A 14,330-nucleotide genomic window follows, 5' to 3' on the forward strand; every position below is an offset into this window, starting at 1 on the left:
AGAGAGAGGAAGGAGAGGGAGGGGTGGAGAAGCAGATGGGCGCTTCTCCTGTGTGCCCTGGCCGGGAATCGAACCCGGGACTTCCGCATGCCAGGCCGATGCTCTACCACTGAGCCAACCGGCCAGGGCAAGATCATCACCATTTTAAAGTGTACAATTTAGTGGCATTCAGCATATTTACCCATCATGCAGTCATCACTGCTAATCGCAGAACAGTTTCATCATTCCCCCCACCAAATCTCATAGCCATCACCAATCACTCCCCATTCCTGACTTGTCTTCCCTTCTTTGCTCTGGACATCAAGAAACTGAACAAATCGAGAGCCTCTTGCAGCTATACACTTTCTTAACTCTACATCCATCATTTTCTATCTGCCTCATCTACTTTTTTCTAAATAAATACTAATTGTAACAATTAACATAATCAAGCATTTACACCATTACATTCTACTACTTCATTTCATCCTTACAACCGCCCTCTGAGGTAGAGACGCTTATCAGAGGTTAAAGTCCTTGCCCAAAGTCAGGGAACTGATACGTAGTAGAAGCAGGATTCACACCCAGACTAACTGGCGTCAGAGTCACTCTGTCATCCACTTGCATGCCCTTCAAAACCTTTTTAGAAAAAGGCAAAGTTACAGATAGGAGTTGCATCCTTGGCTGACATGGGTTTCATTTTAAGGTTGACATCCTGGTTGTACCATCAGATAACAGTGTTAGTTAAAATTAAATAATTCCAAAGGACAGGGCAGAAGCTGGTGTCTGGCTGGAGTGATCCTGTATTTCTGCTCCCCTAGTGTTTAAGAGGCCTGGCAAACATGGTACTCAATGATATAAATACATATACTTAATGACTGAATCAACAAAATCTCCTAACCCAGCCATGAGCATTTGAACAGAACCAGCACTTCCTTCTGAGAACTCTTGGCTCTGCTTCAAGTCCCCCCACTAAGGGGGAAGAAGCCAAGCAAGATTTTCAATTTGCACAGCAAAATGGCATGAAATTACTCATGAGATGTGCTTAAAAACCTCAGGACCTCCACTATGGGCTATCTGACTCCTACATCTAGCAACAGGTCTCCCCCTACTCACTCTCCCACTTTACCCCTTCTTGATAAAATACATCACTCTAAGTCTATTCCCTTGTTCCCATCCCCCAAAGATCGGCCCTTATATTATACTAGAGCCTGAAGTTCTCTGCCCTTACCTAAGTGGGTCCCAGAGAAGGCTACCTGTGGGTCATGCTTTTGTGTTCTTTAGAACATTCCCTTCACCCCTGCCTAAGCCATTACCATCCTGTTGGTCTTGGCCACATACAATTGCAATCCCAGCACCTCAAAGAGGACCTGGTATTCACAAGGTGCTCTATAAACACCTGCTGAGTACAGAGGCTGCTGCCACTGCCTTAGTCAATGAATCTTACAGAAGACCCAGGGAAAAGTGCTTCCTGTGATAAACTGATCTGCTTCCTTTTCTTCCAATGTTTTCTGTGCAATCCCATACTTCTTCACTTGGCCTTCTAGGAAGTTCTGAGCTGAGTTTTGTGCTCAATCACAATAGCTTCCCTTGACTGTTTTTTGGAACAATTACCTGCCTCCCAGGGTCCTTCTCTCAATTACTAGTTCTTTCCATGGTTTTGGTTTTGCTGTGAAGAGTTTGGGCCTTGAATTAACAAACTTAAAACCCAGTTGAGCCATGAAAGAACAGGGGCGTTGTAGGTAGGCAGATGTTGGTTCAAAACCCAAATATGCCACCTACAGACAATGGGGCCCTTTACTTATATTACTTATCAATCAGTTTCAGTTCTCTTGTTGACCACCCTCACAGTTATGATCATCACCCAGCACAGGACCTGACATACAACACACACTCAAGGGTTAAGTTAGATCACTTTCATTCATTAGAACTTTTTTTAAGATTTTTATTTACGATTTTACAGAGAAGGGGGGCGGAGCAAGAAGTATAGACTCATAGTTGCTTCACTTTAGTTGTTCACTGACTGCATGTTCTATGTGCCTTGACTGGGCAAGGCCAGGGTTTTGAACCAGCAACGTTGGCATTCCAGGTCAATACTCTATCCCAGGGGTCGGGAACCTTTTTGGCTGAGAGAGCCATGAATGCCATACATTTTAAAATGTAATTCCATGATAGCCATAAAACGACCCGTGTACGTTACACATTATCCAATAAAAATTGGGTGTTGTCCCGGAGGAGAGCTGTGATTGACTCCAGCCACCCGCAACCATGAACATGAGCGGTAGAAAATGAATTGATTGTAATACATGAGAATGTTTTATTTTTTTATTATTATTATTATTTTTGTATTTTTCTGAAGCTGGAAACGGGGAGAGACAGTCAGACAGACTCCCGCATGCGCCCGACCGGGATCCACCTGGCACGCCCACCAGGGGGCGACGCTCTGCCCCTCCAGGGCGTCGCTCTGTTGCAACCAGAGCCACTCCAGCGCCTGGGGCAGAGGCCAAGGAGCCATCCCCAGCACTCGGGCCATCTTTGCTCCAATGAAGCCTCAGCTGCAGGAGGGGAAGAGAGAGACAGAGAGGAAGGAGAGGGGGAGGGGTGGAGAAGCAGATGGGCACTTCTCCTGTGTGCCCTGGCCAGGAATCGAACCTGGGACTTCTGCATGCCAGGCCGACGCTCTACCACTGAGCCAACCGGCCAGGGCGAGAATGTTTTATATTTTTAATGTTATTACATTTTTATTAAAGATTTGTCTGCGAGCCAGATGCAGCCATCAAAAGAGCCACATCTGGCTCTCGAGCCATAGGTTCCCGACCCCTGGTCTATCCACTGTACCACTACAGGCCAGGCTCATTAGAATTTTAAAAATAAATAATTTATTCATGTTTTTGGCATCCAGGTAACCTAGAAATATATTGCTCACAAAAATTAGGGGATATTTCAAAAAAAAATTAAGGATATTTAAAAAATGAATATGAAGCAATAAAAAAAGAATCATTTGATTTTTTTTATTAAACAAGAACATCACAAAAACAAATGACAAGTCAAAGAAAGTTGTTTAATTATGCAAATGAGAAGCAAAACCAACATTTATTTCAGTGAAAATGCACTATACAAAAGGCTGAAAGTACTGAAGTACCTGCACATTCCCTGATCCCCTAATTTTTGTGAACAATGTATCTAGAAAGACTTAGACTACTATGGGAGAAGGAATACCCAAGTTCTTTCTCTTCTTAATGATTAACTATTGAATAAACGACAGTATTAATTGTGAAAAGAGCTTGAAACATTTAAAATTTAGATGGAAAACTAAAATCCTATAAAAAGTTCATATGGCACCTTAAAATAATCTTGAAAAACACAGATGAGACCCAATCCTGACAGTCAATATGCAGGAGAAAGCTTAGCAATACACTTTATGGGAGAAACCATAATCATTCATCCATTTATTCTTCTACTCACCCAGTTAGTATTTATTGAGTACCTAACCTTTACACCTGGCACTACTGCATGCACTGGCTTACACTCATGGAAATGATGGGGAAGTTGCTATCCTCACTGATTCACATTTACTGCAAGCATATGGCCATGAGAGAGAGGGAGATTTAGACTCATTTTATAGTAAGCCACTTCCATATCCTTTATGGAAGTAGATGCAAAGGGAAGAAAAACAAAAAACAATAAGACAGTGAAAGAGACTATAAATTCTTGAGCAAAAGAGGGGTGATAAAAACAGGACTGTGAGGTCAATCTAGCAATTATCTAAGAATTATGGACTCAGGAGGCCAATTAGGGGTCCAGCACAACCAGAAAATAGCAAGGAGCAGTGGAAAGAGATTCAAAGACTAAAAACTGACAGGACAGCATGGTGGTGGAAATACAGAACCAAGACAGAGAAAAGGGACAGATGTCATTTGTCCTTAGAGCTTTAGAGAGCAGGAAGATGGTGAAGTCACTAAACAGGACAGAGACCTTGCAGGTGGGGTTTCCAGATAGGCCATAGTAGGCCATGGGCTTTTTTATCTCCACTGTCATGCTAAATGACCTTTTAGAGTCTGCATAGGGATTGAATCCAACATGTCCACATAACACTGTGTGGTTTTTTAAACAATCACAAAGGTTCTGAAACCAACAAACTCTTCCTCACAAGACCACAAATCCATTACACGATGCTTGGAATGTGTCCCAACCTAAACCCCACCCCTGAAGGTCCTGGGCACAATTGGCTAATATATTCTCCTATGTATTCAAGAACCACTAACCCTGTTTGCAGTGTTGAAAACTGACCCCAACGAACCTACAGTTACAGAATCAACACATCTGGGTTTAGAGAAGGTGAGCACGAGTTCATCTGTTCCTACCCAGCCTTCAAACCTTTGTACAGACCCAGCCCACCAACGCAATGATGATGTGTGCCTATGAGGATCAAAGTACTGCAAGCTCACAGCACTCTTACATAAGCACCAAAGGAAGAGGGGACAGACATGGAAGGCTAAGCCAGGCAAACTGGGTGGAGTGAGCAGGACCACAGAAAAGGGCACTAAAGATAAAGCTAGGGGAGATTAAAAAAATGACTAAACATAATTCACAAATTTCACGTGGATATAAATTATGTAAGTCCCACATCAGAGGGCACACCCACCAGAGTCCATCTTCCTCTGTTATTACAAGCAGGTAGACAAAAGCCAACTATTTCCATTCTATTTTCACACCACAGGATGTTTCTTTTTTTTTTTTTTTTTTTGTATTTTTCAGAAGCTGGAAACGGGGAGAGACAGTCAGACAGACTCCCGCATGCGCCCGACCGGGATCCACCCGGCACGCCACCAGGGGTCGATGCTCTGCCCCTCTGGGGCGTCGCTCTGCCGCGACCAGAGCCACTCTAGCACCTGAGGCAGAGGCCAAGGAGCCATCCCCAGCGCCCGGGCCATCTTTGCTCCAATGGAGCCTTGGCTGCGGGAGGGGAAGAGAGAGACAGAGAGGAAGGAGGGGGGGTGGTGGAGAAGCGAATGGGCGCTTCTCCTATGTGCCCTGGCCGGGAATCGAACCCGGGTCCCCTGCACGCCAGGCCGACGCTCTACCGCTGAGCCAACCGGCCAGGGCCACAGAATGTTTCTTAAAGAATCCAAATCTCTGGCCTGACCTGTGGTGGCGCAGTGGATAAAGCATCAACCTGGAAACACTGAGGTTGCCGGTTCAAAACCCTGGACTTGCCTGGTCAAGGCACATGTGGGAGTTGATGCTACCTGCTCCTCCCCCCTTCTCTCTCTCTCCCCTCTCTATAATGAATAAAATCTTTAAAAAAAAACTATTATAAAAAAAAAAAATCCAATTCTCTGAGAAACAGTCCATAGCTGACAGCACAATTTGACCCATCATTATATTCTAGGTTAGCCTTGAAACTTTTTAATTTCTGGGAGCATCTGTACATTATTCTCTCAGCTGTGTACACACCCTGTGCAAAGGATATTAGAATGCCTCACTTTCCAGCACTACAATTAAAGGATAATTCCTGTACTTCCTCACAACATAGTCACCTCTTTATAAGTAAAATAAATAAGCCCTGACATCAGCAGTTCTCTCCATAAGCCACCCAAAAGGACCAGGTCCCCCAGGTGCTTTGTTCAAAATGTACCCAAGCCTTCACCAAGCTGCCACATCAACCAGCATCAGGCATAACATAGGCTGATGAACTTAGCTCCAATGAACCAAACCAACAGGAGCCACCAGCCTTCAAAAGCCATGGTTGCCCATGGGACTCCTCTGTCCCCTTCACACACACATACACACACACTCCAATAGGTATACAGTTAATGTAAACACCTCACTTGGAGAGAGGGCTGGAATGGAAAATCTTTTAGAATGTGGAGCTCTAAAATGGTATGATACAGATTCAGGCAGAGTAAGAGTCCCAAATGATGAATTCGCCCAGAAAGACACTGGGCAAGAAGAAAGTCTGAAAATCCAATACAAGAAAACACTTCTGAGCTAGTCACATACATCACTGACATATTTAAAAGCCTTCTTATAACTTCTCATGGTTCACAGCCACCTTCAGATAAGTCCTAATCAATCACCCCAAGCCTCATGCAACCTACAACCTATACCCCTCCCCAGAGGAGGTGTGCCTTGGTGGGCTCCTTACCTACCCTCCAAGACCCAACTCAAACGTCACCTTTTCTGTGGAGCCCCCCACACACAAAGGCAGCTTGTCCTGAGTGTTTCCCAGACACACCAGGCTCAGCACCAAGGACGTGCTTCATGTGAATTATTTTGAGAACGAACACAACACACTCTGCGGTGATTGTTTACTCTTCTGTTTGTTCCCCTCCCCAGCAGAGTTCTCAAGTACTTGAACCAGGCCCTAAACAGAGAAGCTTAGAATCTGAAGGCCAAATATGTGTTTTTAAGTGTCATTCCATAGGAATGGAAACACTCCAAGGGAGCATTACTGTAGAAATATGTATAAACACCTCTTGAGCTGTTCCAGGAAGAAGGTGGAACAGGCCTTCATTCCTCCACTTCGTGGACTAAGAAAGTAAGGCCTGTATAAACTGCTAAGCTGCCTCTGTCCCAGAACTTCTCCCTACCTGCCCAGAGAGTCTAAGTTTCTATCAAATGCCAGATAACAAAACTGTACAGGAAAATGAATTTTGTCCTGTAGCTTGTATAATAAAAATAATAATAAAGAACTGGCATTATCTTTAATCTACATACAGACAGCAAATATTTTACTTATGGTTGTTTCCACTATAAAGACTGCTGTCTTAGGGACAACTGCTGATGAACTATTTCAGCAGTTTCTCCTTCTTCAAAGACTTCTATGTCAATATAGAGCTCCATGTTTTATAGGACATACTCGAGCTCACTCCATGCTCCCTGGAGCTTCAGCACAAGGGAATGCCCTATTGATCAAGCTACCCAAAAGAAAATTATTTGGAGCAACCATGACAGATTGAGCAATTCAGTCTCATACTGTTCATCACCAGAACGCTGCAGCCCTGTGTAAACAGTTTCAACTTTCTCGGGAAGCAGCACGGCAGATTGGTAAATCCTGTCCAAGGTGTCCTATTCTACAATCTGTCCCTTCATGTAAACACCTCACTTGGAGAGAGGGCTGGAATGGAAGTCCATGGAGTTAACCCTCAAGGACTCCTACCAGGACAACTTTGGCAAATGGATGTTATTCATAAACCTTCATTTGGCAAACAGTCCTATGTCCACGTTACAGTGGATACTTATTCTGGATTTATAGTAACCTCTGCCAGAACAAGAGAGGCTGCTAAGCATGTTATAGCTCATTGTATGCATTTTCTATTATTGGATTTCCAAAACTAGTTAAAACGGACAATGCTCCTGCATATGTAGCAAAAGCATTTACTGTCTTTTGTCAAACCTTTCAAATTATGGGTATTTCTTACAATCTTTAAAGTCAAGGTATTATTAAAGTGTACTCAGCAAATATTTTAAGGTCAATTTAAAAAATTTTTAAAGGGGGGAGTCATATCCTGGAACTTCTACAGGTCTACCATATCATGCTTTTTACTTAAAAATTTTTAAATTTCTTTTGAATGCTGATGAACAGGAGATACCAAATTTTTTTCTCCTGCAAACTTCTACCTTCTTTTATTTGATCCAGCTAATAACACTGTTTTGTCTTTTTCCAAATAGCTCCAGATATACAGAAAAGGTTTATATAGGCAGATGGGGATCCTCAAACCCCTCAGCGAGATATTCTGAGCATGGCTTTTAAGGCACCAAGAGGCAGAAAAAGCCCAATAGAGATCAGGTGAACTACCAGCTTTTAGGATACACCCTTAAAGGCTCCAACACCCCAAAGGGGTCTCATAGGATTCCATCTGGGTCCTGCTTCAATAGTGAAAAGGAAGGTCATTGAGCTAAAGCCTGCCAGGCTTACTACATGCCTTTGCTGTGAGGAAACAGGGACACTGGAAGGTAGGCTTCCCCCTCGCTCCTCTAAGGGAGGGTTCAGTCTCTTCCAGCCCTGCTCCAGCCACCTATGACCTAACCTTGCCCAGAATGCTGGGGTTTGCCACTGAAGGCTGAAGGTGCCCAGGACCATCGGCCCCATCTACGACACTGTGGACGAGCCTAGGGTATTTCTTCCAAGAAGCAGGTAAACTGCTCTCATTTGCACAAGGGATACTTAACTATATCTTGCCTGAATAGTCAGGTTTTTTATTCTTCCCTCGAAGATCTCTGTTGTGGGTGTTGATAGTCCTATTTTCTGCTGCTTTGTTTATATATAATGTTTCCTTTATTCCTCCTACCTCAATGCCCCACTCATATTTCAGGCTGGGACCTGCTCCTAATTTAGAGCTCTCTTTTCCCCTTTTGCCAACTTCTATTATGAATTTACCTTTGCTACCCAGCTTAGTGTATCCCAAGGTTCTCTTTACCACGCCACAGTTGCAGAGCTCCAGGGAAAAGCACCCTGGTCTCATCTCCCCAGGCAGAGAACAGAAGCTCCATCTCCACACATGCTGCAGATGGCTTTTCCAGTCTACCTGAATCATTACCAGCTAGAAGCAGCGGTCATTGGGACTGGACATGAGCTGCAAAATATAGAATTGTGACAATTCCAGTGCCATGTGGACTTTTCCTGGATGTGGACGTTTCTGGACTCCTGCTCCTTGTGACAGCTCCTAATGGACTGAACTGGGGTTGGGATGCATTTGCAGGGATCTGGAATGGTGTTGGTGTCAACTTGGACTTGGTGAACATGTTAAGGACACTACTCTTTTATGGATTGTTGTTGTATTGGCCAAGAGTTTGCTTAAGGCTTTAATCACTGAAAAAAAAAATGGAGGACTGGATAAAGATGTGGCACACATACACTGGGGTATGCTACTCAGCCATAAGAGATGATGACATCGGATCATTTACAACAAAATGGTGGAATCTTGATAATATTGTACGTAGTGAACTAAGTAAATAAAAAAAAACCAAAAAAAAAAAAGAGTAAGGAATATAAATTTGTGATTTCCACATTGGGTAGCTGCTCAGGCGCCACCTTAGTGAGAATCCTGATTACAAGTGCCATTTAACAACCGGTTCACTGAACTCAACAGAAAATTAGGTATTGGTTCCGCTGAGCCGGTGCAAACAAGCTGAATGAATGAATCTGCATGAATCTCAGTTTTATATCCCACCTATGTGTGAAATCATATAGTTCTTAGCTTTTTATGATTTACTTATTTCACTCAGAATGGTGTTCTCGGGGTCCATCCATGTTGTTGTAAATGGCAACATGTCAAAATTTCTTATGACTGAGTAGTATTTCATTGTATATATATACCACATCTTTATCTAATCCTCTATCGAGGGACAGTTTGGTTGTTTCCATGTCTTAGCCACTATGAATAATGCTGTGATGAACATGGGGGTGCATGTATCTTTACGTAGCACATTTTCAAGTTTTTTGAGTAGATACCCACTACAGGGATTGCTGGATCATATGGTAGTTCTATTTTCAGTTTTTTGAGGAACCACCATACTTTCTTCCATAATGGCTGTCCCATTTAAGGACATTAATGAAATGGTGATATTAATGAATGTGATTTTTGAATATTGGATATATAATGTGTCAACATTTGGAAGACCTACAATTACTCAGTAAATCAATGTTTTCCAAGTGAAAAAAAAAAGAACTGGTATTATCTATCAGATACTCATATGTTTCTTACACTATAATGAAATGTACAGTGAAACATATAAGACAGACATGCTTACCTGTGCTTTGTGAAATTGCAAGTGAGAAAAAACAATCATATTATTAAGTATTTATATGTGTTAAGAGGTTTCCCTTCCACCAATGCAAACAGTCAGAAAATGAGATATAGCACAAAAAAGAGGAGAGGAGTGAGGGCTCTGGAAGAACATGGCCCTGAGTGAGGCTTCAGCTTCACCCTCAGCCCTGAACAAGTAACTTCACTGCCGAGATCCACCCCAGCTATGAAGTGGGCAGGGAAACACCACCTTTTTGGGGTCATCCGAAGAACTTAAAATATGTGTATGGGGAGGATGTTTACACACAGATGTGCATATATAATGCAAATTCAGTACAGAGTCTGGCATAAATTTATCTGAAATAAAAGCATGCCATTATCTGTTAGTGTCCCCAACTGGCTAAGAATTATGAATTGAGCCTGACCTGTGGTGGCACAGTGGATAGAGCACTCAACCTGGAATGCTGAGGTAGCCGGTTCAAAACCCTGCTTCAAAAGCCTGGTCTTGCCTGACCAGGCGGTGGCGCAGTGGACAGAGCGTAGGACTAGGATGCAGAGGACCCGGGTTCGAGACCCCGAGGTCACCAGCTTGAGCACGGGCTCATCTGGTTTGAGCAAAAGCCCACCAGCTTGAACCCAAGGTTGCTGGCTCCAGCAAGGGGTTACTCGATCTGCTGAAGGCCCACGGTCAAGGCACATATGAGAAAGCAATCAATGAACAACTAAGGTGTTGCAACATGCAATGAAAAACTAATGATTGATGCTTCTCATCTCTCTCTGTCCCTGTCTATCCCTCTCTCTGTCTCTGTAATAAATAAACAAATTAAAAACAAAACCCTGGTCTTGGCACAAATAAGAAACAACTATGAGTTGAAGCTTCCCATTCCTCCCATCCCGCCCCCTATCTTTCTTCCTTTCTCTCACTCTCTCCCCTCTAAAATCAATAAATAAAATCTTTTAAAAAAGAGAATTATGATTTAAAAAATGATGAGTCTAGGCCCTGGCCGGCTGGCTCAGCGGTAGAGCGTTGGCCTGGCGTTTGGGGGACCCGGGTTCGATTCCCGGCCAGGGCACATAGGAGAAGCGCCCATCTGCTTCTCCACCCCCCCCCCCTCCTTCCTCTCTGTCTCTCTCTTCCCCTCCTGCAGCCAAGGCTCCATTGGAGCAAGGATGGCCCGGGAGCTGGGGATGGCTCCTTGGCCTCTGCCCCAGGCGCTAGAGTGGCTCTGGTCGCGGCAGAGCAACGCCCCGGGGGGCAGAGCATCGCCCCCTGGTGGGCAGAGCATTGCCCCCGGTGGGCGCGCCAGGTGGATCCTGGTCGGGCGCATGCGGGAGTCTGTCTGACTGTCTCTCCCCATTTCCAGCTTCAGAAAAATACAAAAAAAAAAAAAAAATGATGAGTCTAGTGGGAACATAACAAGGTATTATTTTTGGAGGGGAGTTTGGCAATATCTACTGACATTTAAAGTCACACCATTTCTACAAACACACTTCTCTCTCTCTCTCCTGTATTATTTCTCTCTACAGGAAAAATGTCTCAGTGTAAGGCTGTGAAGGTCATTCACTGTCTATGTTGCATATTTCTATAATGAGAACTTAAAATTTGTTGTAAACAAAAAAATACATTTTCATAAGAAGTCATTTTTCGATTTCATTTTTTCTAATTTTAATTTTAAATGAATCTCACATATATTAAAAAGTTAAATCCCAAAATTATTATTACTTTAGTGTGTGTGCTCTCACACGCACATGTGTGAGAGAGATACAGACAGACAGGAAGGAACAGAAATGAGAAGCATCAATTCATAGTTGCAGCACTTTAGTTGTTCATTGATTGCTTCTCATGCATGCCTGGGAGAGTGGGATTCTAGCCGAGCCAGTGACTTGCTTGCTCAAGCCAGCAACCTTGGGCTTAAGCCATGACCATGAGATCATGTCTATGATCCCACACTCAAGTTGGCGACCCCATGCTCAAGCCAGCGATCTTGGGGTTTCGGTCCCAGTTTGAAGCTGTATCCACTGCACCACCACCAGTCAGGCTAAATCTCAAAATTATTTATCATCATTTGACAAACCATGTGTATTATTTATCCCCCCTCCCCCACTAAATCATACCTATAGGGGTTTTGTTTCTTTTGGTCATCTCTATACCCCAACACCTCAAATACTGCCTAGTGCATAGTAAATATTTTTTAAATGAATACACTTAAAAGCCGATAAACATTGTTCCAGCTCTTCCACTTCTAAGAATTCATTATGCAAAAATATTTGCACAATTGCACAAGGCAACGAGCAAGACTTACACATGAAGAATTCACAACAACAAAAAACTACAAACCATCTAAATATTTCAGTAATACTGGTTACTGGTAATTCTGTCATTTTTAAAGGAATGAGATTTAAAAAAAAGAATGAGGTGGATCTCTACATAACGATATAGAAAAACTTTCATGTTAAGTAGTAAATAGCAAGGCTCAGAACAGTATAACTAGTTTCATCTAAGTTTTGTGTTTAAAATTAAAATAGTAAAAAAAAAATTGTTGTTTTAAGGTAAAAAATTTTTGACAATAAATGTTTTTACATGTGAAGAAAATACCTGTAGAATATATACCTCACCACTAGCAGTGATTTTCTTGGGGGGGGGGGGGGTCTCAGTGAAAGGCCAGGAAAAGATGTTCACTATATCGCATATTTATGTACTAGTTTTTATTTAATTAATTAATTAATTAATTTTTCTGAGAGAGGCAAGGAGAGAGAGACAGGAACATTGAGCTGCTCCTGTACGTGCCCTGACCAGGGAATTGAACTGGCACCTCTGTGCCAGGACGACATTCCAACCAACTGAGCTATCTGGCCAGAGCTTGTACTAGTTTTTGAAATAATGAGCACTTAATATTTTTGTAAACAGAAAAAAAATTACATTTTTATGAAAAGTCATTTCTCCACTGTACTTTTTTCTGACTTAATTTTCAAATGAATCTGACATATAAATTAAATCCCAACAACTAAACTGAGATCCATGGGCCTGAGGTGGTTTGCCAAAAGAAATGCAGTGCTAAGGCCAGAGCTAAAACTCAGGTTCCCTGACTACCTATCCGGTGCTCTGCTTCCTAAAGCACAAGGAAGCAGAGATATTACAGGGGCAGCAGGCCTCTCTGGAACCATTAAAAGTCTTACAACTAAACGGAAGCTGCCATCAGGAGGTTGAAAAAAAGTTGCTTAAGTGCTAAATTCTTATTAACTTAAAACGTTCCGTGGGTTTAACAAGTAAAATGTTCTGAATATGCCAAGTAGTCTGATATCAAATAGTCCACCTCCCTAATTCAGATCCTGATTTTCAGAGGATCAACCCAGTTATTGGCAGGTCCTACAATTTCAGGTTACTCAGGCAACCGACATCTCTTGGGGCTTATATACAAACTCATACCACCCAGGGATATTCACCTGCCTGAGTCTGCTGGCTGCAGTCAATGCTGCTATGTCCAGGCGCTAAAATGTACATCCCTGGAGTTCCTTTTATCTAACCTACCTGTCCTTTTATTATTCAAGTGTTAGGCAAGAATTTTAGAGAGTTAAGGCCACTCTGAAGTTTTCAACAACACAACTGGAAGCTAATATTCCATTTTCTAAAATGCAGCCCTGTTTTTTGGCCACTTGAGACAATGATTAAGCTATCTGCCCAATGAGATAGCTTCCTACATCAGGAGAATGAAAATCATGAGAAGCTCAAGAACTGACCACTCTCTCAAAATGAAAGAGGAACACAAAGAAAAGACAGTGATCCTTTCTGGGTTTTCTGCTGAGACTTTTGGAGTGTTCTGTGATCAAGCCAACTCCACAAACATTCAAAGGGATTTGTGTAGGCAGAACTTGTGAGCGGCTAATGAATCAATCAATGGTTTCTCCCCCAAACAACAGAAACTGCAGCATTGCACAGTGAGGACAATGGATCCCATACGGTTATTTAACAGCTCAGATTAAAGGAATTTAACAGTTCTCAGTGTCACCCTCCCTCCAAGACTAACTTTCTTTTGATTCACACAACCTCAGTCCTGTGTGGGCAGCAGGGTGGGCTGTATCAATCACTCTCTGTGCTACTGAGGAAACAGAGCCTCAAGAAGTGAAGCGTCCTGCCAAGGTGCGAAAATTATGACCCACGACCACCCACTCCAGCCCTGTCTCCTTTGGTTGCTAGCACTATTCTCTAGCTTGGCCAAGCTCAGAAGGAAGGCTGAATTTTGGGGGTCCAACAGAGGAGGCAGTCACGTTCATTAAAATGGCCCCAAATCTCCTCCGTATTGGTCACCAGCTTACACAATGGACTAGCTTAAGAAATAAAAAGCAAAAAGTCGAGGTCAAGTTCCCGCCGCCCAGGAGACCTCGACCTCTTACCTAATTGCTCCCACGAGCTAAGTAAGGGTGTCACGGCTGCCCAGCAGAGCCCGGCAAAGATCTGTCACAGCGGCCTCCAAGGCACCTGCCTGCGAGAGCCACAACCTCCCGGGGATGCCGGGGCTTCGCCGGCACGCACGCAGAGCGATCCCCAAAGAAGGCCGGGCTGGCAGGCTCCCCTGGGCCCTGGACTGAGACCACCTGATGCAG

At 43.3% G+C, this 14,330-nt stretch overlaps 1 protein-coding gene across 1 annotated transcript in view; it reads right to left on the reverse strand.

The window, feature by feature from the left end:
- Positions 1-14,330, reverse strand: part of POR (cytochrome p450 oxidoreductase) — an 83,618-nt gene that overhangs the window by 68,724 nt on the left and 564 nt on the right. The window lies entirely within an intron of this gene.

Source organism: Saccopteryx bilineata, chromosome 4 (assembly GCF_036850765.1).
Source record: "Saccopteryx bilineata isolate mSacBil1 chromosome 4, mSacBil1_pri_phased_curated, whole genome shotgun sequence".
NCBI lineage: Eukaryota > Metazoa > Chordata > Mammalia > Chiroptera > Emballonuridae > Saccopteryx > Saccopteryx bilineata.